The sequence below is a fragment of the Bos javanicus genome, chromosome 24 (genome assembly GCF_032452875.1).
Source record: "Bos javanicus breed banteng chromosome 24, ARS-OSU_banteng_1.0, whole genome shotgun sequence".
Classification (NCBI taxonomy): Eukaryota; Metazoa; Chordata; class Mammalia; order Artiodactyla; family Bovidae; genus Bos; species Bos javanicus.
In genome coordinates, this window is record NC_083891.1 from 22,518,542 (window position 1) to 22,543,164 (window position 24,623).

The 24,623-nt window shown below is 38.6% G+C and overlaps 1 protein-coding gene and 1 long non-coding RNA gene across 20 annotated transcripts in view; one reads left to right on the top strand and one right to left on the bottom strand.

The window, feature by feature from the left end:
• DTNA (dystrobrevin alpha) overlaps positions 1–24,623 on the bottom strand; it is a 453,431-nt gene that overhangs the window by 315,224 nt on the left and 113,584 nt on the right. For 4 of the 19 annotated variants that reach the window (XM_061399622.1, XM_061399620.1, XM_061399613.1 and 1 more), the window contains exon 1: positions 6,087–6,309. The exons of 2 other annotated variants lie outside the window; for them this stretch is intronic. The gene's annotated coding sequence lies outside the window, so the exon portion shown is untranslated. Of the gene's footprint in view, positions 1–6,086; positions 6,311–6,489; positions 6,578–24,623 lie in introns of those variants that run through there. 13 more of the 19 variants (XM_061399630.1, XM_061399635.1, XM_061399632.1 and 10 more) reach the window with 6 other exon arrangements.
• On the top strand, positions 6,655–10,276 carry LOC133237518 (uncharacterized). Its single transcript, XR_009733231.1, has 2 exons — positions 6,655–6,740; positions 7,125–10,276. It is a non-coding gene; the product is annotated as an uncharacterized LOC133237518 (long non-coding RNA).

Consider the following 24,623-nt stretch of genomic DNA (forward strand, 5'->3'; position numbering starts at 1 on the left):
GACTGTGTTACTCATCCAACTGAAGACTGAAGTTAGGTGTGACCACATGGCATGCTTTGGCCAAGGAAGTGTGAGAATAAGGAACATGGGTCATTTCCTGGTAAAGGCAACGATGTGGAGAAGGATCTCCAGTGAACCCTTGATAAGCACTTTGCATGAGTGGGAAGGAAACATTGTTTTTTTATAAACCACTGAGATTTAGAGGTTATGTGTTATCTTAGGAAACCATGTCTAGAATATTCAGAGAACTTCATATGTGTGCATCTTAGTTTTATCATACAGGAAAGAAAATAACAACATATGTCTGTTACCTACAAAATACTATGAGACGTTGGATGCATTTTAGGAAAGACTTGTTACACTTATCTGAGGTGTTAAAAACAACACCTTTTGATGAGTAGATATATTTCCACAAATGTGTAGTAATGAACCATCTAAGACTAGAAAATTCAATGCATGAGAAGATAAATTTCATTCAAAATTAGTCTACATCTTTTAATAAAATTAATAAAGGCATCTGCATTCTTGAACTATGACTAATTCAGTGAATTCATTTTCTTCAGCATTCATAAACCTGTGTGCTTCCACATTACCAAGGAAAGTGGTACAAAAGTAAAGTGAGACTAAAAAGGAAAAATAATAAAAATAACTATTGCTGTCTTGAAAATACACAGAGATTTACAAAGCTTTCATGACTCAGGGTGTCTCTGAGTCATCCTTATGCCATATTTATTTTGCAAGAATGCAGAGTCCAGCTTTATTTATGCAAATGAACATACTCCTATTTTATGTTATGATACAATACAGTTTCCTATGTAATAAAAATACATTTTCTATTTAACTTTTTTTAGCATTTGTTTAGGTGTCTTTAAAATATTCTATAATAAAATATCTGTTAAATATGAGGTTTTTAAGAATAAAAGCAATCCTCAAACTTTTAAAACTTAGATTTCTGAGAGAAAAACACAAATTGTTGGGAAAAGGCAAAGTGACTTTTTAACAAGTGTGGAGATTTGTACACGTAAGTTAAAAATACAAATGAGAGAGTAATACAACGTAGTTTGTAAATTACACCCATTGTTTTAACAGGACATACTCCGGTGTCGGTGTCTGGTGAAGGGGTCGAAGTAAATCATTTCATTGTTTACCACAAGCACAGCTAAGGCATGAAGTAGGAGCTTGACAGGGATTTGTTAAATTAGTAAGAAAAATTAGCTCAGCTACGTGGAGGTTACAATGTAAAATCAGTCAGATTTCAAGAGCTAGTCTCAATTTCTTTCACTGATGAGGCCAAAAAAAAAAGTCAATTTTATATTTTCATATTTTGTGATGGAGAAATTTAGAGTTTGATCTAAATATTGACTTTGATAATTTGATCTGATTCAAAACATTTTTAAGATTAAATTTTGACCCTATCCACTTTATAGAGTTTTTGTCTTTGTGGAGGTAAAAGAGCCCTATATAAGAAAAAACAGAAACCAATTTTCTTAGTTTTCTAAATCTCAGGATTTGGCATATCAAAGGCATACAACAAATGTGTGAAAAATTTATAAGTGCTCTGAGGAATATGAAATTGATTAAACACCCTCAGAATTAATAAACTATATTTTCTCCTCCTCTGATTCACACCAACTATATTCAATTTATAATAAATAAATGAAGTCTTTTTTTTTTCACTTAGCATAGCAGAAAGATTAATATTGCACTTCAAGGCCTCAAAATTTTTAGGAAAAAATGTAACCATCTTTAAGATTTTAGGGTCACAATATCATATCACACAAGCAAGCTTTCCTTCTAGCACATACTGGGGTCTGAAAATAATCCAGTGTTTTCTAATGGTTCAGATTCAGGGTGTGTGCAATGAGATGATTTTAATTTAGTTGTGTCACAGGGACTTTTTCCATGTGTGCGCTTCAGCATTCTCAGCTAAATTTGTTGAAACAGGTCTGTTTTTCAGCTCTATGACTTTCTTTTTTTATTATTACTCTCTCTGATAATATACAGCTAATTTATTGTACTTACATTTCTATCATCTCTTTCATCACACTCAAGGCTTATAGTCTCATTTGGCAAAAATGAAAATAGATAGCATCCCATCTACCCAAACAACAATACCCAAATGAACATTTTTTTCTGGCTGTACCATGCAGCATGTGGGACGTTAGTGCCCTGATCAGGGATCAAACCCTTGCCCCTTGCGGTAGAAATGCAGAGTCTTAACCAGTGGACCACCAGGGCATTCCTCAGACATTTTTAATTGACACTTCTTGACATTGAAGACTATGAAAGATCACTATTTTAGATAAGAAGTTTAAGGTCAAAAGAATAAGGATGTTTAGAAGGAAAAAGAATAAAGTAAGAAAGGAATTGTTGAGAAAAAATTCCTTGAAATAGTCACCCGTTCATTCCTTAAATATGCATTCAATGGTTTCTATGGTGTCAGTTACTGAGAATACAAAAATGAGTAAGACACACTGCTTGCCATCAGGGATTCCCAGAATAGTGGTGAGCTACACAGTTAAAGGACAGTGAACATGACTTATGAGATCAACCTTGAAGCAGAAGTAAGATTTGCCTGCAAAGGAGATACACAATGGGCATTCTTGGCAAAAAAAAAAAAAAAAAGCTAGTAGGTAGACTAGCACAGACATATGATCATGGATAGAATATTCTGGAGGCACCAATAATCTGGAGATTAAAGTGTTGGTGATAACCAGTGATATAGTGGAAATAATGTTAGAGAAACAGGTTGAGGCTTTATGACATACTAAGACACATTAAGGAATGCATTTCGAAGGGAATAGTGAACTATAAGAGACTTTAAAGTAGGGGGACAATCCATTCATGTCTATGATTTTTAGAAGATGGGTGTGTTGGTTTCAATATGGGGGACGTGTTGGGGTTAGAACCTAGAGGCAGGAGAAACGCTGGGAGCCATAAAATACCCAAGGGAGGTGATGAAGACCTGAAATTGAGTAGTTTCAGAGAATGGAAAGGAAGGAATTTATTTATCATAATTTGTTAAATGCGGTGATACATGATACAGGCCAAGAAAAAGTATGAATAGTCAAGGTCAACAGCTGACAGTGAAGGCAATGGGGGTGGCTTAGAGGGACTAAAGAGATTACTAAGAGAAGGGGCCAGCTAGGGACAAATAGAAGGACTGTTAAGCATTGTCGACAGCTCAGATTAGGTTGGAACTCATGAATCTTCCAATCAGAAATTTACATTTTCAAAGTTCTCCACAAAAGCCTCAACAAATCAGGCCACAACTAAAACAAAAAATCAGAAAGAATGAGCTGGAATTATCAATGATATCAGCAGACTGCTGGACTTCTCCTTTAGAATAAAGAATCTTTAAAAAAAAACAACTATTAAAGCAGAAGAGTGACTTTCCATTTTTGGCAACAGTAAGAAGATAATTTGGACTGACACTCTCACTAAGGTAATTAAAAATATCTCAAATATAAAAACAGCAAAGAGTTAATGAGATGGGGAAGGCATGGAAAAATTCAAGAGAGAGGACCAGAGCTTAGAGACAGATACTCCTCTTTGAAAGCTTTTGCTCTTGGCCATCTGAGTATCAGGAACAAAAGGTCTGAGCAACCAGCTGTACGATAAACAGCCTTATAGGTGTTCTTGTTGCTCAATTGGGTCTTTTTGCAACCCCATGAACTGCAGTACACCAGACTTCCCTGTCCTTCACTATCCCATGGAGCATGCTCAAACTCATGTCCATTGGGTAGATGATGCTATTCAGCCATCTCATCCTCTGTCACTGCCTTCTCCTTCTGCCTTCAATCTTTCCCAGCATCATGGTCTTTTCCAAAGAGTTGGCTCTTCAAATCAGGTGGCCAAAGTATTGGAGCTTCAGCATCAGTCCTTCCAGTGAATATTCATGGTTTATTTCCTTTAGGATTGAATGGTTTGATCTCCTTGCAGTCCAAGGGTGTTGTGGGAATGTTAAAGCCCATAGTCTTTAGGTCAGAACTTTAATAAACTAACACGATTTTCAGTTGGGGACTCAAAAGGCCATATCTTCCCTCAAGGTAGAAGGGAATCCCAAATAAACCATCCCTCACACACATCTGCAGCCTTGCTACTTGCACAAGGATAATCCAAGGAATCTTAGGTGCTGTCCTTTGACTCAGGTGGTTTTGATCAGATACTGTCAGAAACAAACCCAAGTGCCCTCTGGAGGAAACCAGCATCACCACTAGGTCTCACCTGATCCCTACAAATGATTTTAAAAATACTTTTCCAGCAGATAGTCAAAGAAATCCAAGCAACCAAGAAAATAACACACCGCGCATGAGAAGTGGCAAAAACAATAAGAATAGAAACAAATCTTGGTAACTCTTGAGATATTAGAATGAGCAGACATATTATAAAGCAACTATACTTACTATGTTCAAACAAATAAAATTAACACTTGACAATGTCAGCAGGGACATCACAGCAACACAGAATATTCATCAGTCCCCTTTCCTGTCAATGCTATCTGGCCACGTATGTCTAAAATTCTTACATATAAGAACATTTACAAATGCTGTATTCTTTTGGGGTTTTCTTTAGCACACCGAAAAAAGAAACAAAGCCCCATTCTAATGTAATTTTATTTGCATGTATAATTCAATCAGAAATATATTAAAATAAAAGGGAAGTTTATTTGTGTCTTGGTGTGTTTGGTGAGTATACATATGCATCATCTGACAGGTTTCTTGAAGACACCTATAATTCCTGCCAGACTCCCTCCTCTGGTCAACAGATCAGGACACAGCTAGGCATAGAAGGACAGGCGTCCCATGTCACCAGGGAAAATGTACAAAGGTACCATCCACATGTGGAGAAGTGAAAGTTAACTGCAGCTTTTACAGTCTAATGGGTTAATTATAAATATTAGGGAATGCTAACTGTGACTAACAAAACTGTTGTAAAATTAAGTGACTTGGTTAGTATCATGTTCACTTTTCATTTCAGAAAAGTAACTCAGTAGACTATTTATTCTTATCAAAGTTGAGTGAAAGATTGTCATTCATTGTTCGTACCTAGTTCAGCCAACGTAGTTCATTAGAATCTGGTCGATGTGACCGAACAAAACCTGGCCAGTTACACGTAACCACTGTTCAGCCTCACACTCTGTAATAAGCACGTCAGCACATTTATTTTCCCCATATAAAGTAGAATTTCCAATTCATACCATGTACTCTGTGACTATTATGGCCAGTATTTATTCAGAAGGAATGCTGTGCAAGTTTGGAAAAGCTGTCTCTAAGAGAGCTGAGAGGTCACTGGACAAAACAAGAAACAAAACCTATACATGGTCAAAACATGAAGAGGACTAAAGTTTGTCATTCTTTCTTTTAAAGAAAAAAGTTTTGAAATCCCAAGCACACAGCCAGGCAACATCAAACCAGCCAAGCTCAGTCCCTGCTCCTCTCAAGCTCCATGGAATCAGAACTCTTCTATTCACTTGGAAAATATCAGCTTTTTTGGAGGAGGAGAACCTGCTTGGAATTAATGAGATGACACCCAAAAATAACTTCTATTAATAAATTGTTCTCTTCAATGTAAAACTGCCCATTTTTCTCATGTAAAAAAAAAGTATTTTCTAAAGGCTCCTTATGCACTTTCTACCATTTTTTCCCTTTCTTTTATTCTTATTTTCTTTTTGCATCTTTTAAATTAAAAAATGCCATAGTGCCAATCAGGGGAAATAACTCCATCTGACAAGAATACAGTCAATCCAATGGCGTTGCAGAGTCACACTTAATGTTGTGACTTGTTAACTACTGACGGTGTAATTTAAGAAATGCAGGGTGTTTCAGGAGTTAACACAGGAAAAAGTAAAAGTGAAGTCAAACTGAAGTTACAGACATGCAAGGTCAATTTCAAAACTAAGCTGAAATACTTTGTTTCTTTCTACTTCACAAAACGGTAAACGCCAAGTAGCTCAAGAAAGCTAAGAAAGTTACAACACGGGAGAATCTCCCTGATCATTTCTTCATTCACACAAATAAAAAGAAAGCGGCAACATTAACCTTCCCAGAGAAGCGATCGCGCCTACAACCAGTCTTTGCACTTACCCTAGAGTATGTACACCATGATCTCTTTAAGAATCCTGTTAATTCCAGTACATCCAAGACATATATGAATTCTTAGCATATTCACGGAAAGAACCAAGCTTAACGAAATGGTTAATTACAACAGGACTCTGAAATCCTAGGGAGAGACACGAGGGTAGAATCCAGCCTCCAGATCCTAGTGTATACTGTGTCTATCTTTAACTGGAAAATGACTTGGTTTCACATTCCACTGAAGTCCCACTGGCAGATGCCTTTGGTAAACTCACCAATGGCAGGCTGTCAAACGCCCTCCCTCCACCCCCCTCCGCCCCCTCCGCCCCCTCCGCCCCCTCCGCCCCTCTCCAGGCGCTGACCGAGCTTCCGCTGCTACGTCTAAAGCTGATTTACTCAGCTGTCTTTATACCTGTCTCCGCGTGGGTAAAAGGAGATGCTTTCATTGATGGCTATTACGGAAACGCTTGGGAAATGAAGATCAGCCCCGAGGACTCGCTGTGCTTTTCTCCCTGCCACCCCCTTCCCCTCCCTCCTGCCAGAAACCATCTGACTTCCAAACTTGGCTGTCTGAAAAAGAATGTTCTCTGATTGGCATTCCTGGAAGCAGAAAGCAAGGCAGCTCGAGTTGTGTTCTGTTACTCAGCGTGAAAAACTTCCCAGGTAGGCAGAATACAAACAAGTTAAGTTTTCTGAGATTTTTTTTCCCCCCCCGAACTTTGAGGAGACACCAGGGAAATATCTGGGAGCGTGACAACTAGTTTTGTTGTTGTACACATTTAAGTTTGGATATTCACCTATAATTTTACCCCAAATGGCTATGGATGCAGTAAAAAAGTGAGATGGCGCATCTTTTGTGAAAAGCTGAATTTCCTTATTAGTAAATGCATTGGAACTTGTTACAGGAAGAAATGGTCATGCTGCCTCTAATATTCTGCACGGCAACTATGAGGTCTGTGGATTTTCTGTGAGAAAAAACCTTGCCCATAGGAAACGTGAAAACAAACAAACAAACTGCTTTCAGCTGTCCTATATTTTGTATTGCAGACAGCAGAAGAGGGTGCAAGAAATGTTTCTATCTCCGTGTCAAGTCTTCTTGTCCAAAACTGTCTTGTAAACTTTGATGAGGACTGGGGGAAAAAAAAAAAGTTTGTGTGTGTGTGCGTGTGTGTGTGGCCATGTACAATACAACCCCACACCCCACAGTCACACACACATGTCTGAACAAAGGAAAACTGAGTGAATGGAAATGAAGGGAAAAACACATTTTTCTCACACAGGAACTGACAAGAATTAATATTGTGGAGTTCCCTTCAAATCATGACTCCTAAAATTGTGTTTCATATTTATTTTGTGGTCACTGGGGTCAAAAGATCTGCTGTGCTGAAGACATGTTACCTCACCGTGTTCTCAACAGCGAGTGTATTACATGCCACGTTATGGACCAGACCGACTTCTTGAAAGGCTTGATAGAGGATTTATGTTAATAATTGCAGCAATCAGACAAACCACAACCCCGGCGTCTTGGGGTTTCCAGATCTCATCTGGCTGTCACTGCCAACTCTAGGCAACCGTCAGCTGGCTGGGCTCAGGGTGGTGGTGTGGCTGCAGCTGCTCCCTGCAACTTGTGCAGAAGTCTCGAAAATACCTAACGGCAGGAGGTTGACTCCAAAGAGAAAGCTTTCTCTTTGTTTGTGGTTGGTTTTAAATGTTCTGTTCTAGGTGATCTTGTACCACATCTGAAGAAGCCCATTTTAGGGAACCTGATGAACTGGCATCATATTACTAATTTATTTCTTTGATATTCTCATGCCCCATCTAGGTTGGCATGCTACCAACCTGCTCACTCCTTATTCCATTACTAGATGTCCTTTAGAAAAAAAGATTAAAAGAAGGAGGGAGAGGAGGAAGAAACTTTCCTTATGCTTATTCCCAAGCTGATTAACTAAGAGACATTTCAGGCTCTGTGTACTGTTGATAGATAAGGGCATCTGAATGACTTCAGAAATAAATAGAAATAACCAGTCACCCAGAGAGCACACATCTCTGTCTTTGTGATTCTTCTTTCCTCTATCAAAAGGCTGCTCCCCAAGGCTAATGGATGGTGTCTAAACACATGTGACCTAAGAAGAGTGGACAGAGCTGGCGGCAGGCCATCTGGTTCACATCGGCCACACTATTCACTCATGCTGTACCTTCCAGGGAACACTGCTGCTGCTGCTGCTAAGTCGCTTCAGTCGTGTCCGACTCTGTGCGACCCCATGGACTGCAGCCTACCAGGTTCCTCTGTCCATGGGATTTTCCAGGCAAGAGGACTGGAGTGGCTTGCCATTGCCTTCTCCTCCAGGGAACACTAGCACCACTGAAAGTCAAGAAACGTTTGTTGAAGCAAGCAAATAATTGCTGGTGTAAAAGTGTATATTTTAACCTAAGGAAAATAGTTATAGGTAGGCTCTCATTTTAGATAAGTATGTTTGCATTTAATTTGATGACTAGCAGGGAAAATTATATCTCTTTTCTAGCCATTAACCAAAAGATTATATGGAAGGTATACCAGGCACTGAGTACTTTACTGAGGGCTTCTTTGGTGGCTCAGATGGTAAAGAATCTGCCTGCAGTGCAGGAGACCCAGGTTCAATTCCTGGGTTGAGAAGGTCCCCTGGAGAAGGAAATGACTACCCACCCCAGTATTCTTACTTCCCTGGTGGTTCAGACGGTTAAGCAACTGTCTACAATGCAGGAGACCCAGGTTCGATCCCTGGGCCGGGAAGATCCCATGGGAAGGAAATGGCAATCCACTCCAGTACTATTGCCTGGAAAATCCCATGGACAGAGGAACCTGGTAGGCTGCAGTCCATGGGGTCGCAAGAGTCGGACACGACTAAGCAACTTCACTCCAGTATTCTTGTCAAGAATTCCATAGACAGGGGAGCCTGGTGAGCTACAGTCCATGGAGTCACAAAGAGTTAGGACTGAGCAACTAACACTTTAAATTTTCACCTTCATTGAAGCAAAAAAAAAAGATTATTATACATTTTGGGTCTGTGTGAGTAAATGACTCTAAATATCAACATGGCAAATTCTTCTAAGTTTATTTTTACTGATCTTGCTGGCTTCTAAAGAGAAATAAAAGAAAATAAAATTTTAAGGATTTCTAATATTTCATATTAACTAGTAAACTATAACAATTTTCTTTATTGAATTCTTCCTGACCATTCCGTATAGTGCAACATGCATCAGCCAAATATCTCCTTAGGTTCCAACTTTATCTCTTTTTATATTTTCATCTGTTTCAATGACAGAAATTCCAGAACGTTTGCAACAGTAGTGGTAGCCTGAGTCCAAACCCAAGGTTGAATGAACACACAGGAATTTTTTTTCCCTCTTTTTTCCCCCCTTAACCTTCACAAGGCAGTTGATAAGATTTATAATGGCTAGAACTCAGTCTTTATCATGAGTAAATGTTATTTTTCTCTTTCAAAAGCACTAACAAGAGAGTTAGGATTTGATCAGAAAAATAGCTTCCAGGGCTTTCTTCCAAAGAAAACTGGGCATGTAACAAGCAAATCAAATACCCTTGATTTATCATGAATAAGCAGTTAATCTGCTCCATTCTCCAGAAATAGATTGTCTTAGCTCAGTTCTGTGTATGGCAAAGGCTGGTAGCAGTCTCCTTGCAGGGTGAACAAGGTGTTTAGACTTAGGTCTTAGCTGATCTGTGAAGCATCTGTGTGTGAAAAATCTGGACAATGAAAAGCAAATGGTCCCTTTGCTTTTTCTTCTCTAGCATCCTTAAGACACTAGGCTTAAGCTGACAAAGACTGTATTCTCATGATGATAGTTTTGTGGATGATTTTGTCTTTCATATATTATTATTTTGAAAAAAATACACTATTTGCTATAGACCAAATATTTGTGTCCCCCAAAATTTGTATGTTGAAACCTAACCTCTCACGTGATAGGACAGTATTGGGGGCCTTTGGGAGGTGCTTAGGTCACAAGGGTGGAATCCTCACGAATGGGATTAGTGCCCGACTCCAGAGAGCTTCTTCATCTCTTCCACTGGAGACAACACAGCAAAAAGATGGCTTTCAATGAGCCAGGAAGCAGGCCCTCATCAAACACCAAATCTGTTGGCATCTTGATTTTGGACTTCCAGCCTTCACACTGTGAGAAATAAATTTCCATTGTTTATTTCAGTTGTGTATAAGCCACTCAATCCATGGTATATTGTTACAGTGGCCTGAATGGATTAAGACATTCTTTATGCAAAAGTGAGTTTGTCTGTGACAACCTGGAAGGGCGGGATGGGTGGGAGGGAGGCTCAAGAAGGAGGGGACACATATATTTATAGCCAATTCATGTCCGTTGAACAGCAGAAACCAACACACTGTAAAACAATTATCCTCCAATTAAAATAAATTTTAAAAAGGTGAGTTTGTTTTTTGTGAGGGAGGGGATAAACCATGTTATTTTTTCCCCTGCAGAAAAAAATAATAAACCCAAGTAGTAGTTGTTGAAAAGAAGTTAAAATAGACACTGCCCAAGAAAAAAAAAAATAGAAAAACTATACATATAGGGACTCTAACAACAGATATGGAAGGGTTTCAAAGCAACAGCTTGCTCTGTATAATCTTATTAAATGCCAATCAACTTCAAAATTGGATGTCATGGGCATTCATTTTTGAATGCTTATGGTATGAAAATAGCCCTAATTATGGAAAGCACCATATGTATAAATTTACTAACTACAATATCATATTTGGTGGAGAAAAACTGGAGACAATGATTGTTTGATGACAACAGAAAGACATGGGTTAAGGCTTAGGTTAAAAATGATAGCATCTAAACATACAGGCACCATCATACACCAACTGTATTAGAACATCTGTGGGCCCAGGAAAGAAAGATTAAGACCAGAAGGAACCCTATCAAAATGATTTATGGGCACACACACACACAATATTCAAATAAAAGTAACTGCAGTCCTTTCTCATTCTCTGTCTCCTCTTTGTCTTTGGAGAGGCACCTCTACGTTACGTCCCCTACATACGAACTCTCAAGTTATGAACTTTCAAAGATGTGAACCTATGTTCACATGGAAGTTAGTTTACATGTCTGGCGTACATTGTCACATGCAGCTTGCCCTCCGTTTCCTAATGCTTATGATCCTTCAGCTCTACCATCTTTCACCTCCTCTCCCTCCTCCAGTCAGCAACTCTTCTTGCCTTTTTCACTGATGCCAGCCCCTATATGCCAGCTCTTGTACTATACTTTTCAAAGTACTGTACTGTTAAGATTAAAAATGTTTGCTTTATTTTCTGTTTTTTTTTTAATGTATTATCTGTGTGAAAAGTATTATAAACCCAATATAGTACAGTACTATATAGCCAGTTGTGTTAGTTGGGTACCTAGGCTAACTTTGCTTCATTATGAATGAATTGGACTTATAATTGTCCTTCTGAAATGGAACTCGTTTGTACAAAGGGAACTTAACTATATTTCTCTTCTCAGGATCTCTTGTGTGGCCAGTGGGTTGGGAATTTTGGGCTGGGAGGTGAGAAGGAATTGGGGAGGCTATCCAATGTGGAAAGAGACACAAATGAAGAAGCTTAAAGGGGCTTATATTGATATGAAGAAAGGGCGTGGAGAGAAATACTCAAGAAAAAGAGTGATCTTAAAGGAACCAATGAGAACAGGGAAGGGAGGCGGGGAAGAGCATCTGGCACACCAGAGAAACAGGGACCAGACTGCTCAGCAGACTGGGGAATAGCATGTTTGGATGTGGTAGTCTTTGAAGACACCAGATCTAAGGGGGAGATTAGGATATCTGATCCTAGGATATCTGGCTGTGTGTTTTGTGATTTCTTCTTGTTCTTTTTTTTTCATTTCGCTTGTCATTTTCTTTTTTAAAACTTTTTTATTTTGTATTGGGGTATAACTGATGAACAATGTTGTGATAGTTTCAGTAAACAGTGAAGGGCCTCAGCCATACATATACATGCATCCACTCTCCCTCAAACTACCCTCCCATCCAGGCTGCCACATAACATTGAGCAGAATTCCAAGTGCTATACAGTAGGTCCTTGTTGATTAACTCCCAACAAACAATAGTCCAGGACCTGATGGCTTCACAGGCAAATTCTATTAAACATTTGGGAAAGAGTTAACAGCTATCCTTCTGAAACTGTTCAAAAAAATTGCAGAGGAAGGAAAACTTCCAAACTCATTCTATGAGGCCATCATCACCCTGATACCAAAACCAGGCACAGATAAGATACAAAAAAAGAAAACTTTTTTTCAGGTCAGGTCAATATCACTGATAAATGTAGGTGCAAAAATCCTCAACCAAATACTAGCAATCTATGTCCAATAATACATTAAAAAGATTATACACCATGATCAAGTGGAATTCAACCTAGGGATGCAAGGATTTTTCAATATCCACAAATCAATCAATATGATATGCCACATCAACATACTGAAGAACAAAAATCAATATGATCATGTCAATGATGCAGAAAAACCTTTTGACAAAATTCAGTACCCATTTATGATAAAAACTCTCCAGAAAGTGGGCATAGAGGGACTGTATCTCAACATAATAAAGGCCTTATAGGACAAATATACAGGTAACATCATACTCAATGGTGAAAAGCTGAAAGCATTTCCTCTAAGATCTGGAACAAGATAAGGATGTCCACTCTTACCACTATGAAACATGGTTTTGGAAGTCCAGGCTATAGCAATTAGAGAAGAAAAAGAAGTAAGGGAAATCCAAATTGGAAAAGAAGAATTTAAACTGTCATTGTTTGCAGTTGACATGATACTATACATACAAGATCATAAAGATGCTACCAGAAAACTACTAGAATTCATAAATGAATTTGGTAAAGTTGAAGCTACAAAATTAATACACAGAAATCTGTTACATTTCTATGCACCAACAACAAAAGATCAGAAAGAGAAATACAAGAAACAATTCCATTGTCACTGCATCCAAAAGAATAAAATACCTAGGAATAAACATACCTAAGGAAACAAAAGACCTGTACTCAGAAAATTATAAGATGCTAATGAAAAAAATCAAAAAAGATACAGATGGAAAGATATACCATGTTTGTGGATTGGAAAAATCAATATTGTCAAAATGACTGTACAACCCAAGGCAATGCAAAGATTCAATGCAGTCTCTATCAAATTAAAACTGGCATTTTCCACAGAACTAGAACAAAAAACATAAAAATTTGTATGGAGACACAAAAGACCCAGAATAGTCAAAGCAATCTTGAGAAAGAAAAACAGAGCTGGAGGAATCATGCTCCCTGACTTCACACTATATTACAAAGCTACAGTCATCAAAACAGCATGGTACAGGCACAAATACAGAAATATAGATCCATGGACCAGGACAGAAAACTCAGAAATAAACTCATCCACCTATGGCCAATTAATATATGACAGAGGAGGCAAGACTACACAATATTGGAAAGACAGTTTCTTTAACAAATGGTGCTGGGAAAACTGGACAGCTCTATGCAAAAAAGTGAAATTAGATCATTCTAACACTATACACAAAAATAAGCAATAAGCTCAAAATGGATTAAAGACCTAAATATAAGACCAAACACTATAAAACCCCTAGAAGAAAACACAGGCAGAATACTCTCTGACATAAAACACAGCAATATCTTTTTCAATCCATTTCCCAGAATAATGGAAATGAAAACAAAAATAAACACGTGGGACCTACTTAAACTCAAAAGTTTTTGCACAGCAAAGGAAATAAAACAAAAAGACAACCCACAGACTAGGAGAAAATATTTGCAAATGATGAGACTGACAAGGGATTAGTCTCCAAAATTTACAAATGATTCATTACACTTAACAGCATCAGGACAAATAAATCAATAAACAAATGGGCAGAAGACCTAAACAGGGATTTCTCCAAAGAAGACATACAGATGGCCAAGAGACACATGAAAAGATGTTCAATATTGCTAATTATTAGAGCAATGCAAATCAAAATCACAATGAGAAATCACCTGACACCAGCAAGAATGACTATCACCAAAAAATCCACAAATAGTAAATGTTGGAGAGGGTGTGGAGAGAAGGGAACCCTCCTCTACTGTTGGTGGGAATGTAAATAGGTACAGCCACTATGGAGAACAGTACACAGGTTCCTTGAAAAACAAAATAGAGCTACCATATGACACTATAATCTCACTCCTGGGCATATATTTGGGGGAAAACAAGATCCAAAAGGAAACACGCACCCCAGTGTTCACTGAAGCACTATTTATAATAGCCAAGACATGGAAGAAGTGTCCATCGACAGAGGTATGGATAAAGAAGACGTGGTACATATATACAATGGAATATTACTCAGCCATTTAAAAGAATGAAATAATGACATTTGCAGGAACATAGATGGACCTAGAGAGTGTCAGGCTGAATGAAATGAATCAGACAGTGAAGGAAACTTATAGTATGACATCCCTTATATGTGGAATCTAAAAAGAAACGATACACATGAACTTACTTACAAAATCGAAATAGACTCACAGCCTTAGAGAACTGAACTTATGTTTGCCAGGGGAAAAGGAAGGGGGAAAGGGATAGTTAGGGAGTTTGAGATGGACACGGACACACCGCTGTGTTTAAAATGTGATTTCTTCTTTTGGAACATTTTATGTTTCAAGATCTGGTAATGTCATATTTGTGTGTCTTTCGGATATTGACAGGAATCTTGAAGCTACAGATAAATTTACTTACATGAAAGTTTTTGAAAAGTTGTGGTAATTGTTTTGTGGTACTGCCGTGGTTGCTAAAATTGATTTTCTTTGATATGGGTCAGAAATCATCTTCAGCCTTGTCTAAATAAATATCTTGATCATTTTTCTCTACTTGCATTTCATTTCTTGTATCTCTCTTAGTTCCCATAAAAAATAGCTATTACAGCCTCTTAGACTGAGCACTACAGGTAAGGCGACCAACCATCCCAGTTATGAAGAGGACTAAATGAGGAAATTACCAGGCAAATCAGGATTCATCGGTCATGCTGTGTGTGTAATCTGGAATTTTTTATGTTATGTGTATGCTTTTGATAAAGATTAGTCTTTTTTATTAATTAAGAGGTGTTTGGCCCAAGTAGAATGGTAATCAGAAAATATAGATTTGTGTGTGTGTGTGTGTTTCTCTCTGCTAGCTGTGCAACCTGGGACAGATCGAATTTCAACAGCCACTATTTCCTCATCTCTACAATGTGAACAATCATACAAATTTCCAAGAGTCTTGTCAACATAAAATGAGACATAAGAATGTGTAAAATACATGAAATGAATAAGTATATTTTATATCCTATTTATATAAACTTTATAAAAATTATATGTAGCTATTTTTCAAAAAAGTTCTTAAGTTATTTTAGATTGAGAAATAATGGAAGCCCACAAAAGAGGTACAACATTTCAAGTTGTGTGCAAGTGGTGGAAGGGGAAGAGAGAAAGACACTGGTTGATGAGGGAGTAACTTTCTCAGAAGTAGTATCTATTTCAGCATTTGATCTTTCCCCAAATCAAACTCACTACGTTAAGTACCTTTTTTTTGTTTGTTTAGAGAAGCTCTATAGGCCAGGATAGAATCAATACTCCAGATTTATGAAAGATATACATTTATCTTCATTTTTAAAAGTAGAGATTTTACTTGTACCTTTCCCTTTAAGCTGGGGTAGGGGTCATTTTCAGAGAAGGCAATGGCACCCCACTCCAATACTCTTGCCTGGAAAATCCCATGGATGGAGGAGCCTGGTAGGCTGCAGTCCATGGGGTCACAAAGAGTCGGACATGACTGAGTGACTTCACTTTCACTTTTCACTTTCATGCATTGGAGAAGGAAATGGCAACCCACTCCAGTGTTCTTGCCTGGAGAATCCCAGGGACAGAGGAGCCTGGTGGGCTGCCGTCTATGGGGTCGCACAGAATTGGACACGACTGATGGACAGGGAGGCCTGGCGTGCTGCAATTCATGGGGTCGCAAAGAGTCGGACATGATTGAGCAACTGAACTGACCTGAAGCAACTTAGCAGCAGCAGCAGCAGCAGGGGTATTTTTCCTTTGTGGGACCAAAAGCAACCCTAGTTAGAGCATAATCACAAATATATCACAATCACTAGGCAAAACTAGAATATCCAACCTCATCCTAAGGACAGACAGATATACCTTATTATATCACTATTTGAGCTCTGGCAGCATGAGCATATTTGATGCCTTTCAAGAAATGAGGGTGCCATTTGGTTTGGGAGCAACATGAAAACGTAGTTAATGTCATCACTTCAGTGTACATTTTCATAATCACATGTACAGTTCATATTGGTTCCACTCGAAGCTTCTGGAGATTTATCAAGAATTGGAAATAGGGCGATTCTATTATACATCACAAAAGATTATAGACAAGCCACATGGAGTCTGGTGATCATTATATTTGACTTTCAGTAAGTCCCCTACATATGAATCTTCAAGGTTTTACGCAGGGGACTTTTCAAAGATGAGAATGTGTCCTGGTATGCCAACTGTTGTACTGTGCTACTGTAATTTTCAAGGGGCTTAACTATAAAATTTAAAATGTTTTTTTGTTTTTTATGTATTGTGTGAAGAGTTTTGTAAACCTATTACAGTAGAGTACTATATCGCCAATTTTGTTAGTTGGGTACCTAGGCTAACTTTGTTGGACTTACAAACAATTGGACTTATGAATGCACTCTTGAAACACAACTCCTTCATACGTAGGGGATTTACTGTATTTATTTGGGAGCAGTTTTCCTCCAGATAAGCACGTGGCTCATCAGTGCTTTTCACACTTTTTTGTTGGGTTGGCCTTGTTTCATTAGGGAACCATTTGTTTAAAGGAAATAGTTCACTGAAATTTAACAGTGACAAAGCATAGCTCCTTCAGCAGAAACTAAGGTGGGACCTGGGGTCCCACTCACCCTGCTATCTCTTCCAGACACAGTTTCTGCTGCAGGCATCTTGGAAACACAGCTTAAAATCACTGAGTACCAGAGCATATTCATTTTATTTTAAAACTGTAACTTTAACACATTAAAAAAGTACGCACATATTTTCTAAAAACCATATAGAATGACAGAGCTTAAAAGAATGTGCCATCCCAATTCCATTCCACCCCTCCTCACCCTTGAATCCCAGGGACAATCACCTTTAACTTGTAACTGTTAATTATGACAATTCCTTTATATTCCTAAATGATGCTCTTGTACATCTTAAAAACATTTTTTTTTAGAATATTGATATTATTCATCATCATCCTATTATGGAAGATAAGGATTTAGTTCTTATACACACTGCCTCCAGCATGTGTCATCTCAACCTCTCTCTCCCTCCTTCTCATTTATACACACACACACACACACACACACACACACACACACACACACAACTTTCCTTAATTCTCCCAACTTTATTACACAACAATTTCAGTGATTACATTATTTTGGCTATGGAGGGCATGGCAACCCACTCCAGTATTCTTGCCTGGAGAATCCCATGGACAGAGGAGCCTGGCAGACTACAGTCCACAGGGTTGCAAAGAGTCAGGTACGACTGAAGCAACTCAGCATGCATGCACATACATCGTTCACACGTAAACTACATGGGATCTAAGAGTGCATTTCCTTTATTTTACACATTTTTATTTTTCCTGACATTGGTATTTGTGTCATATTTTTTTTTTTTGCTTAATTTTTTACCTGCCCATCATTATTCTTTTTTTAGACTCTCCAATAGACATGCAATATTTCTCTTAATACCAACAAATACATCAACTATTCTTTCTGCATATCCTCTCCCTGCCCAACTTCACATCAGGGGTTCTTTTTGTAACATTAGCTTCTGTACTGTCATGGTGGGACTGGCTTTTGCCTTTCTTGGGTATTGATTTTTTTGCTAGATTCTTTGCTCTCTCCTTCTTGATGAACTGCCCCATGGTTGGGGGTCAGAGAAGCATAATTTCTAGCAGTTTCCAGAGATAGATGCCCAGGACAAATATAGTTTTGGAGAACTTGAATGCATGAAAATATCCTTATTCTCTTCTTCCATTAATGATTAGCTTGCTACAGAATTCATTGTTTAGAAATACTTTTTGCTAAGAAATTTCAAGGAACGTCTTCACTTTCTTGTAGTTCCTAGTGCTGTTATTTAGAAATCATTCTGTTCCCTCATCCAAATATTGTTTCCTGTTTATCTCTGATGTTCTAATACCCCATGACCGTATACTTGGTGTGGACCCCCCCATTCCACCATCCCCTCATTGACTGTGTTTGAAACTTAAGGCACCTTTATTCATCTCCAATTCTGGGGAAATATTTTTATTTTACTTGTAAGCACTTTCTGAGGTCTATTTTCTCTGTTCTTTCATTTTGAAACTAAATTTATTTTCATTGGATGTTGGACCCCCTTAGACGGACCCCCTAAATTTACTATCTTTTCTCATGTATCCATCTTTCTACCACCTCATCTCTGGAATAATTGCTCATCTCTCTTCTGCTGAATATTCTATTTCTACTAACATATGCTTAATTTCTAAGGATTCCATTTAGCTCTAATAGTTTTTCATAACACCACGTTTTATTTCATGGACAATTTTTTTTCTAATATCAGTGAGTACATACATTTCAGGCTTTTGAAAAAAGCTTTCATCTATTCCCTGCAATCTTTGTTTCCTTCAATTTCTTGTTTGTTTATTTTGGTCTCTCTTATGTTAGAGACATGCTGCCACAGCTGATATTCCTTTGCTATCTGCCAAACCATTGTGTTACAGGCACTAGGAGTTTACCATAAAGTGATCAGACCAAGCCGAGCTTTCACTGCAACATCCTCAAGGGTAACTAGATTTCCCAGAACCCCGTGGATACTCAGATACTCTAGAGAAGTCCCCTCCAGTGTCCTATTTAGGAGGGATAAACTCAGTTGCCAGTGTCCTGGAAGCAAAGCTGGGTAAAAAATGGGACTTCTCTAGTAGTCAAGTGGCTAAGAGTCTGCCTTCCAATGCAGGGGACACAGGTTCCATCCCTGGTCAGGGAACTAAGATCCCGCATGCTGCAGGGCAACTAAGCCACAGTGAAAGATCCTGCATGCATCAACTAGGACCCAATTCAGACAAATAAATAATAAAATAGTTTTTTACCCCCTAAAAAAGGCTTGAAATTGAGGCAAGTTTATCACTATTCAGCATACAGATTTCCATTTAATCTACCAGATTAAATAGATTTCGGTGTCACACCTTGCCCCCACTGACTGCTGTGTCTGTAGCCTCTCTAGTTAACTCAGTCCAGAAAATAACACCTACCCCTTCCCACCAGGTCTCCTGCAAGATGAGGGATAGGGAGTTGCCAGGCTGCAGAGGGTGGAGGCGGCGATTTGGAAGTCCAACTACTCCTTTGAAGACTTTCAACCAAGTTCTGTTTTTGGCCCCACTCATTAACTCCAGCTTCACTACCCTTGTATTCCTAGTTTTTGAGCCTTTCCAGGATTTGAGGGAGTCTCCATTTCTGTCTTATCTCCTCCGCAGGCACCTGGCTTTCCACATCTCTGCTCAGCTAAATCAAGTACCACTGAGCCATTCCCTTTCCACTTTCCAAATACTGTGTCAATAGCTGTCTGTATTCTATGCTCTCCTGTTCTTCTTCTTCTTTTTTTTTTATTCTAGTGAGAATTTTTTGTTTACTATCATTTCGTTGGGAGGAAGAGAGTAGAATTAATTACATGTTCCATTCACCACATATCCTGCAATTCTTTTCCTTCACTCTTCAGAGTTGCTGTAAAAAGGAAACAGATTCTCTCAACTCTTTCCAAAATGATTCCAATGAATTCAGCATTTGTGCATGTATGCAGGGAAGTAACATAGTATTTCATACTTTTCTACACTATATCCAGTGCTACAATGACAGCTAAATCCCAGCTAAGTATCCAGTTATCTATAACAGACACTGCTAAGTCACTTCAGTCATGTCCAACTCTGTGCGACCCCATAGACGGCAGCCCACCAGGCTCCCTCGTCCCTGGGATTCTCCAGGCAAGAACACTAGAGTGGGTTGCCATTTCCTTCTCCAATGCATGAAAGTGAGAAGTGAAAGTGAAGTCGCTCAGTCATGTCTGACTCTTAGCGACCCCATGGACTGCAGCCTACCAGGCTCCTCCATCCATGGGATTTTCCAGGCAAGAGTACTGGAGTGGGGTGCCATTGTCTTCTCTGATAACAGACACAGTGAAGAACAGACACAGTGAAGAATAACTCTTAATTAAAGTTATCTTTTTATTCTGAAGTTGGTTGTAGTCCCTTACATTAAAACTTTCATTATATATCTGTGGAATTAAATGTTATAATTATAAATAATTCCTTCACATGTAAAAATTATGCATCTTAGAAAGTGAAAATAAATTTCTTTTGTAACTGAAGTTCTGCCTAAACTATCAATTAACTCAGAACTCAAGTAAATTACCTTAAGTTTATCACAGCAGTTGTTCTGTGGTTGCCTCTGATTAGAAGGCAATGTAAATCTGATAGTGATTTGCATTTCAAGTCGGCATAGCTATTACCATGTGGGCCAAGTTTGTATATTTCATTATTTGAAGCAAGCTTTGTCTTGATTCATTTAATACACTACTTCTGCTCCTTATAAAATGCCAACCTGGAAATACTGGGTTAGCCACAAATTTCGTTCAGGTTTTTCCATAACATCTTATGGAAAAATCCAAACAAACGTTGTGGCCAAACCAGTATTAGCTTCCAAGAAGATATACTGTCCCCTATTTCTCTAAGAGTATTTCATCAATATTGAAACTTCCTTCTGCTCTTGGAGGGAAAATGTATATATTCTGTTATTTCTACAGCTATAAGAGTTGGCCACAGGCAAAGAGTCAAAGGTCATACTTAGCGATTTTCCTTCCATATTGGCCCTCTCTCTATGAACTTTTCTCAACTGTTTTCGAAATACTGTTATCATCAGTACTGCCCTCAGACCCCATCAAGCAAGGAGGGAAGGCCCTGCCCTCAGCCTCACAACTCAGAGGGCCTTGCTGCTCTAGTTCTCCTTTGCCTGTGTTTCTCCCCACTGCACTGCAAATGAGAAAAAGAATCAGTAATTCTCTTTTCAGCATGTTCTGGGTGGTTGGGACTCTGCCCCAAAGGCCTTGAGACTGCTTGCAGGTCTGCTTTCCCAGGTGGACCTACTTCTGCTATGCACAATGTAAAGCCTTAGGGGTGGCTGGTTTGTGGGGAGGTGAGCGCAGTAGGTGTGAAGTAACAGGTGGTGCTAGTGGTAAAGAACCTGCCTGCCAATGCAGGAGACATAAGAGAAGCGAGTTCAATTCCTTGATCAGGAAGATTCCCTGGAAGAGGACACGGCAAGCCACTCCAGGAGTCCTGCCTGGAGAATCCCATGGACACAGGAGCCTGAGGCTACAGTCCATGGGGTTGCAGAGTTGGACACAACTGAATCGACTTAGCACTCATGCACACAACCCACCAAAGAACTGAAGACCAAAAGAAACCTAGATAAATTAATGTCCAAAATGAGATGAACCTTCCTTGGAGGGAAGAATACTACAGCTTCTATAACTCCTTGGGACAAGGTAAGAAGGAAGAACAGCCTCACCACATGGGAACAGGGAGCAACGGGGATGGAAGGACAACCAGCCCAATTTTTAGCAAACTTTTAACAGGTGAAAATGGGCTGGTATCATGGATGAGAATCCTGAGGTACCCCAACCACAGAGAGAATCTGTATATGACAGTCCACTCTTTCTGCAAGCTTTCATTGAGTTCCTGGTGGTTGAGACAGGCAAGGGCAGGGCAGGAGAGCAGACAAAATCCCGTCAAGGTGCATGAGGTGCAGCAGCTCTCCAGTGGCTAGAGATCAGGGCAACATGGTGAACAAAGATGTCTTTAAGCCTGAACAGTTTGGAGCCGGAGTGTAAAGGAGGGAGAGATTTCCTGTAGCCTAGAAATATTGCTTCCTTTGTGGCTCAGCTGGTAAAGAATCCGTCTGCAATGTGGGAGACCTGGGTATGATCCCTGGGTTGGGAAGATCCCCTGGAGAAGGGAATGACTACCCACTCTAGTATTCTGGCCTGGAGAATTCCATGGACTGTATAGTCCATGGGGTTGCAAAGAGTCAGACGTGACTGAGCGACTTTCACTCACTCAGAAATACTGGTTGTTAGTCTAGGTATGAAGACACCTCTGGGGCATTTCCAAGCTCAGTGTAGCTAAAGGAAAAGCCCTATTTCTTACTTCAGTACATCTAAAACCAATGATGAACTGAACTTAAGGCTGTAGCAAAGCCCAGGTTCAGATCTAGCTCATATTAGATTGATTCAGTCCCCCGTAGACACCAGTTAATCCCAGTGCACACACATAAACGTATTAGCAGCCTGATTAATAAGTGTCAGCCCTTTACTGGCATATTATTAAGTACTATTCTTTTACCCATGAAGGCTGATATATAATTAAAAAAAATATAGAGCACACAAAGAATCAGAAAAATGTAACCCCCTAAGGAAAATTAAAAAATAAGCAATTGAAACAGACCCACAGATGACCCAATAGCTGAACTCAGCAGATAAATATTAAATATGTTAGAAAATTGGAAAAATGGGAGGTACACATTTAACATTTGGGGAATTTCAATAGAGATATGCATAGAATAAGAAAGAATCAAATGGAAATGATAAAAATTATAGTATCACAAATATAGGAACCATTCAGTAGACTAACAGTCTGAACACAGCAGAAGAAAAGATTAGTAAAATTTAAGACAAGTCAATAAAATCATCCAAAATGAAACAAAAAGAAAAATAAAACAGAAAATCTGTGATTGTAACACAATATTCAATGATTTGGCATATGTGCAATTGTACCTTCAGAAGGATGTGAGAAAAAGAAATATTTGAAGAGGATCATAGGTAAGTATTGTCAAAAACTGAAGGAATTCAATCTATGTACAAAAAAATCAAAGTGAAACCCTAGCAGGATAAATTTAAAGAAAAACAAAGATATCAACCAACCAACCAACAAACCAATAACAACAACATGCTCAGGAACTTTATAATTAAGCTGCTATGAAACAGATAGAAAGTAAATCTTATAAGCAGCCAGAGAAAAGAAGACATCATATTCAGAGAATTGCTCTGAGAATAATGTCTGATTTTTCATCTAAAATAATGGATGCCATAAGACAAAGAAATAACCACAAAGTCCTGAAGGAAAGCACCTGTCAACATAGACTTTTCTGTTCAGCAAAAGTATTGTTTGGTATGAGGGTGAAAAAAAGACTGGCAAAAGTGAGAGAATCTCAAAAAGACACACATATCACAATGTTCATTGCAGCACTATTTACAATACCCAAGACATGGAAGCAACCTAGCTGTCCTCTGACAGATGAATGGATAAAGAATATGTGGTACATATATACAATGAAATATTACTCAGCCAGTAAAAGGAACAAAACTGAGTCAGTTGGAGTGATGTGGATGAACCTAGAAACTGTCACATGGAGTGAAGTCAGAAAGAGAAAAACAAATATCATCTATTAATGCATATATGTAGAATCTAGATGGTACCGATGAACTTATTTGCAGGACAGGAATAGAGGCACAAACAGAGAGAAGGGACTTGTGGGCACACTGGGGAAAGGAGAGGGGGACGAGCTGAGAGAGCAGTACTGACACATGCACACAACCACGTGTGAAACAGCTACTAGCCGGAAGCTGCTGCACAGCACAGGGAGCTCGGCTTGGCCCTCTGTGATGACCTAGAGGGGTGGCATAGGGCGGCATGAGGGAGGCTCAAGAGGGAGTCTCACATTGCTGATTCACGTTGTACAGCAGAAACCAGCACACCACTGTACAAAAAAAGTTGAGAGAATGTATTTATGAAAAATATGCACTATATGAAATGGGAAAGGACTTTTTTTACAAGGTGAAAGGAAATAATTCCTCAGGGAATCTTGGATCTACAAAAAGAAAAGCACTAGAATGGATAAATGAATAAATATCTAGGTAAGTATCAAAGACCTTTGAAAAATGATCATCTATGTATCTGAAAACCTAATGACTATTTAAAGCAAAAATGATGTATTTTGTGTTTATTACCTATGAGTAAATAAAATATATGATAAAAAGAAAAATAAGGGCAGCAAATAAGTAAAGGGAATTATACTTTTGTAAGGTTATTAAGACTATTCTTTAAGTAATATTATTTGAAGAAAGGAAATAAGTTAAAGATGCATATTGTAAAATCTCAGGAAACAACTACTGAAAAAAATTCCACTGAAATACAGTTAAAATATCAATAGAGCAGGTAAAAATGGGATGTAAAACATTTAGTTAACTCCAAAGAAGGCAAAGAAACAAGGAACACAATGACAAAGAACAGACACAAAGAGAAAACAAGTATCAAGATGGTAGGCTTAAACCTAATGATAGCAAACATTACATTAAATATAAGTGGAATAAACACTCCATTATCAAA